We start from the raw sequence: 6,820 nt of genomic DNA, 5'->3' as shown, positions 1-6,820 counted from the left end.
GAGAAAATTCAAAACATTCATTATTCAATAGGGCCCAAAATATCAAAAACCAGCGGTTTGAATGAACACATATTTCTTGGTAGAATCGTGCAGGACTGAAATTTTTGATGTTTTTCTACTTCTCTCATGAGCCCAAACAAGTCTCTAAAAGGATGAGTTTGCAACTACTTTACTTTTGGAGAAAATTCAAAACATTCATTATTCAATAGAGCCCAATAGCAAAAACCAGCGTTTTGAATGAAGAATCACATTTCTTGGTAGAATCATGCAGGATTGAAATTTTTGATGGTTTTTTACTCCTCTCAACAGCCCAAACAAGTTTCTAAAAGGATGAGTTTGCAACTACTTTACTTTTGGAGAAAATTCAAAACATTCATTATTCAATAGGGCCCAAACTATCAAAAACCAGCGGTTTCAATGAACACACATTTCTTGGTAGAATCATGCAGGACTGAAATTTTTGATGTTTTTCTACTCCTCTCATGAGCCCAAACAAGTCTCTAAAAGCATGAGTTTGCAACTACTTTACTTTTGGAGAAAATTCAAAGCATTCATTATTCAATAGAGCCCAATAGCAAAAATCAGGTTTTGAATGAAGAATCACATTTCTTGGTAGAATCATGCAGGATTGAAATTTTTGATGGGTTTTTACTCCTCTCAACAGCCCAAACAAGTTTCTAAAAGGATGAGTTTGCAACTACTTTACTTTTGGAGTAAATTCAAAACATTCATTATTCAATAGGGCCCAAACTATCAAAAACCAGCGGTTTGAATGAACACACATTTCTTGGTAGAATCGTGCAGGACTGAAATTTTTGATGTTTTTCTACTCCTCTCATGAGTCCAAACAAGTCTCTAAAAGCTTGAGTTTGCAACTACTTTACTTTTGGAGAAAATTCAAAACATTCATTATTCAATAGAGCCCAATAGCAAAAATCAGGTTTTGAATGAAGAATCACATTTCTTGGTAGAATCATGCAGGATTGAAATTTTTGATGGTTTTTTACTCCTCTCAACAGCCCAAACAAGTTTCTAAAAGGATGAGTTTGCAACTACTTTACTTTTGGAGAAAATTCAAAACATTCATTATTCAATAGGGCCCAAACTATCAAAAACCAGCGGTTTCAATGAACACACATTTCTTGGTAGAATCATGCAGGACTGAAATTTTTGATGTTTTTCTACTCCTCTCATGAGCCCAAACAAGTCTCTAAAAGCATGAGTTTGCAACTACTTTACTTTTGGAGAAAATTCAAAACATTCATTATTCAATAGAGCCCAATAGCAAAAACCAGCGTTTTGAATGAAGAATCACATTTCTTGGTAGAATCATGCAGGATTGAAATTTTTGATGGTTTTTTACTCCTCTCAACAGTCCAAACAAGTTTCTAAAAGGATGAGTTTGCAACTACTTTACTTTTGGAGAAAATTCAAAACATTCATTATTCAATAGGGCCCAAACTATCAAAAACCAGCGGTTTCAATGAACACACATTTCTTGGTAGAATCATGCAGGACTGAAATTTTTGATGTTTTTCTACTCCTCTCATGAGCTCAAACAAGTCTCTAAAAGCATGAGTTTGCAACTACTTTACTTTTGGAGAAAATTCAAAACATTCATTATTCAATAGAGCCCAATAGCAAAAACCAGCGTTTTGAATGAAGAATCACATTTCTTGGTAGAATCATGCAGGATTGAAATTTTTGATGGTTTTTTACTCCTCTCAACAGCCCAAACAAGTTTCTAAAAGGATGAGTTTGCAACTACTTTACTTTTGGAGAAAATTCAAAACATTCATTATTCAATAGGGCCCAAACTATCAAAAACCAGAGGTTTCAATGAACACACATTTCTTGGTAGAATCATGCAGGACTGAAATTTTTGATGTTTTTCTACTCCTCTCATGAGCCCAAACAAGTCTCTAAAAGCATGAGTTTGCAACTACTTTACTTTTGGAGAAAATTCAAAACATTCATTATTCAATAGAGCCCAATAGCAAAAACCAGCATTTTGAATGAAGAATCACATTTCTTGGTAGAATCATGCAGGATTGAAATTTTTGATGTTTTTTTACTCCTCTCAACAGCCCAAACAAGTTTCTAAAAGGATGAGTTTGCAACTACTTTACTTTTGGAGAAAATTCAAAACATTCATTATTCAATAGAGCCCAATAGCAAAAACCAGCGTTTTGAATGAAGAATCACATTTCTTGGTAGAATCATGCAGGATTGAAATTTTTGATGGTTTTTTACTCCTCTCAACAGCCCAAACAAGTTTCTAAAAGGATGAGTTTGCAACTACTTTACTTTTGGAGAAAATTCAAAACATTCATTATTCAATAGGGCCCAAACTATCAAAAACCAGCGGTTTCAATGAACACACATTTCTTGGTAGAATCATGCAGGACTGAAATTTTTGATGTTTTTCTACTCCTCTCATGAGCCAAAACAAGTCTCTAAAAGCATGAGTTTGCAACTACTTTACTTTTGGAGAAAATTCAAAACATTCATTATTCAATAGAGCCCAATAGCAAAAACCAGCGTTTTGAATGAAGAATCACATTTCTTGGTAGAATCATGCAGGATTGAAATTTTTGATGGTTTTTTACTCCTCTCAACAGCCCAAACAAGTTTCTAAAAGGATGAGTTTGCAACTACTTTACTTTTGGAGAAAATTCAAAACATTCATTATTCAATAGGGTCCAAACTATAAAAAACCAGCGGTTACAATGAACACACATTTCTTGGTAGAATCATGCAGGACTGAAATTTTTGATGTTTTTCTACTCCTCTCATGAGCCCAAACAAGTCTCTAAAAGCATGAGTTTGCAACTACTTTACTTTTGGAGAAAATTCAAAACATTCATTATTCAATAGGGCCCAAACTATCAAAAACCAGCGGTTTGAATGAACACACATTTCTTGGTAGAATCATGCAGGACTGAAATTTTTGATGTTTTTCTACTCCTCTCATGAGCCCAAACAAGTCTCTAAAAGCATGAGTTTGCAACTACTTTACTTTTGGAGAAAATTCAAAACATTCATTATTCAATAGAGCCCAATAGCAAAAACCAGCGTTTTGAATGAAGAATCACATTTCTTGGTAGAATCATGCAGGATTGAAATTTTTGATGGTTTTTTACTCCTCTCAACAGTCCAAACAAGTTTCTAAAAGGATGAGTTTGCAACTACTTTACTTTTGGAGAAAATTCAAAACATTCATTATACAATAGGGCCCAAACTATCAAAAACCAGCGGTTTAAATGAACACACATTTCTTGGTAGAATCATGCAGGACTGAAATTTTTGATGTTTTTCTACTCCTCTCATGAGCCCAAACAAGTCTCTAAAAGCATGAGTTTGCAACTACTTTACTTTTGGAGAAAATTCAAAACATTCACTATTCAATAGAGCCCAATAGCAAAAATCAGGTTTTGAATGAAGAATCACATTTCTTGGTAAAATCATGCAGGATTGAAATTTTTGATGGTTTTTTACTCCTCTCAACAGCCCAAACAAGTTTCTAAAAGGATGAGTTTGCAACTACTTTACTTTTGGAGAAAATTCAAAACATTCATTGTTCAATAGGGCCCAAACTATCAAAAACCAGCGGTTTCAATGAACACACATTTCTTGGTAGAATCATGCAGGACTGAAATTTTTGATGTTTTTCTACTCCTCTCATGAGCCCAAACAAGTCTCTAAAAGCATGAGTTTGCAACTACTTTACTTTTGGAGAAAATTCAAAACATTCATTATTCAATAGGGCCCAAACTATCAAAAACCAGCGGTTTCAATGAACACACATTTCTTGGTAGAATCATGCAGGACTGAAATTTTTGATGTTTTTCTACTCCTCTCATGAGCCAAAACAAGTCTCTAAAAGCATGAGTTTGCAACTACTTTACTTTTGGAGAAAATTCAAAACATTCATTATTCAATAGAGCCCAATAGCAAAAACCAGCGTTTTGAATGAAGAATCACATTTCTTGGTAGAATCATGCAGGATTGAAATTTTTGATGTTTTTTTACTCCTCTCAACAGCCCAAACAAGTTTCTAAAAGGATGAGTTTGCAACTACTTTACTTTTGGAGAAAATTCAAAACATTCATTATTCAATAGGGCCCAAACTATCAAAAACCAGCGGTTACAATGAACACACATTTCTTGGTAGAATCATGCAGGACTGAAATTTTTGATGTTTTTCTACTCCTCTCATGAGCCCAAACAAGTCTCTAAAAGCATGAGTTTGCAACTACTTTACTTTTGGAGAAAATTCAAAACATTCATTATTCAATAGGGCCCAAACTATCAAAAACCAGCGGTTTGAATGAACACACATTTCTTGGTAGAATCATGCAGGACTGAAATTTTTGATGTTTTTCTACTCCTCTCATGAGCCCAAACAAGTCTCTAAAAGCATGAGTTTGCAACTACTTTACTTTTGGAGAAAATTCAAAACATTCATTATTCAATAGAGCCCAATAGCAAAAACCAGCGTTTTGAATGAAGAATCACATTTCTTGGTAGAATCATGCAGGATTGAAATTTTTGATGGTTTTTTACTCCTCTCAACAGTCCAAACAAGTTTCTAAAAGGATGAGTTTGCAACTACTTTACTTTTGGAGAAAATTCAAAACATTCATTATTCAATAGGGCCCAAACTATCAAAAACCAGCGGTTTCAATGAACACACATTTCTTGGTAGAATCATGCAGGACTGAAATTTTTGATGTTTTTCTACTCCACTCATGAGCCCAAACAAGTCTCTAAAAGCATGAGTTTGCAACTACTTTACTTTTGGAGAAAATTCAAACCATTCATTATTCAATAGAGCCCAATAGCAAAAATCAGGTTTTGAATGAAGAATCACATTTCTTGGTAGAATCATGCAGGATTGAAATTTTTGATGGTTTTTTACTCCTCTCAACAGCCCAAACAAGTTTCTAAAAGGATGAGTTTGCAACTACTTTACTTTTGGAGAAAATTCAAAACATTCATTATTCAATAGGGCCCAAAATATCAAAAACCAGCGGTTTGAATGAACACATATTTCTTGGTAGAATCGTGCAGGACTGAAATTTTTGATGTTTTTCTACTTCTCTCATGAGCCCAAACAAGTCTCTAAAAGGATGAGTTTGCAACTACTTTACTTTTGGAGAAAATTCAAAACATTCATTATTCAATAGAGCCCAATAGCAAAAACCAGCGTTTTGAATGAAGAATCACATTTCTTGGTAGAATCATGCAGGATTGAAATTTTTGATGGTTTTTTACTCCTCTCAACAGCCCAAACAAGTTTCTAAAAGGATGAGTTTGCAACTACTTTACTTTTGGAGAAAATTCAAAACATTCATTATTCAATAGGGCCCAAACTATCAAAAACCAGCGGTTTGAATGAACACACATTTCTTGGTAGAATCATGCAGGACTGAAATTTTTGATGTTTTTCTACTCCTCTCATGAGCCCAAACAAGTCTCTAAAAGCATGAGTTTGCAACTACTTTACTTTTGGAGAAAATTCAAAGCATTCATTATTCAATAGAGCCCAATAGCAAAAATCAGGTTTTGAATGAAGAATCACATTTCTTGGTAGAATCATGCAGGATTGAAATTTTTGATGGGTTTTTACTCCTCTCAACAGCCCAAACAAGTTTCTAAAAGGATGAGTTTGCAACTACTTTACTTTTGGAGAAAATTCAAAACATTCATTGTTCAATAGGGCCCAAACTATCAAAAACCAGCGGTTTCAATGAACACACATTTCTTGGTAGAATCATGCAGGACTGAAATTTTTGATGTTTTTCTACTCCTCTCATGAGCCCAAACAAGTCTCTAAAAGCATGAGTTTGCAACTACTTTACTTTTGGAGAAAATTCAAAACATTCATTATTCAATAGAGCCCAATAGCAAAAACCAGCGTTTTGAATGAAGAATCACATTTCTTGGTAGAATCATGCAGGATTGAAATTTTTGATGTTTTTTTACTCCTCTCAACAGCCCAAACAAGTTTCTAAAAGGATGAGTTTGCAACTACTTTACTTTTGGAGAAAATTCAAAACATTCATTATTCAATAGAGCCCAATAGCAAAAACCAGCGTTTTGAATGAAGAATCACATTTCTTGGTAGAATCATGCAGGATTGAAATTTTTGATGGTTTTTTACTGCTCTCAACAGCCCAAACAAGTTTCTAAAAGGATGAGTTTGCAACTACTTTACTTTTGGAGAAAATTCAAAACATTCATTATTCAATAGGGCCCAAACTATCAAAAACCAGCGGTTTGAATGAACACACATTTCTTGGTAGAATCATGCAGGACTGAAATTTTTGATGTTTTTCTACTCCTCTCATGAGCCCAAACAAGTCTCTAAAAGCATGAGTTTGCAACTACTTTACTTTTGGAGAAAATTCAAAACATTCATTATTCAATAGGGCCCAAACTATCAAAAACCAGCGGTTTGAATGAACACACATTTCTTGGTAGAATCATGCAGGACTGAAATTTTTGATGTTTTTCTACTCCTCTCATGAGCCCAAACAAGTCTCTAAAAGCATGAGTTTGCAACTACTTTACTTTTGGAGAAAATTCAAAACATTCATTATTCAATAGAGCCCAATAGCAAAAACCAGCGTTTTGAATGAAGAATCACATTTCTTGGTAGAATCATGCAGGATTGAAATTTTTGATGGTTTTTTACTCCTCTCAACAGTCCAAACAAGTTTCTAAAAGGATGAGTTTGCAACTACTTTACTTTTGGAGAAAATTCAAAACATTCATTATTCAATAGGGCCCAAACTATCAAAAACCAGCGGTTTCA

The sequence above is a fragment of the Dendrobates tinctorius genome, unplaced genomic scaffold, assembly GCF_039654945.1.
Source record: "Dendrobates tinctorius isolate UK_male_01 unplaced genomic scaffold, ASM3965494v1 ptg000170l, whole genome shotgun sequence".
NCBI classification, from domain to species: domain Eukaryota; kingdom Metazoa; phylum Chordata; class Amphibia; order Anura; family Dendrobatidae; genus Dendrobates; species Dendrobates tinctorius.
The sequence above is the reverse complement of the archived record's forward strand: the minus strand, read 5'-3'. Positions refer to the sequence as shown.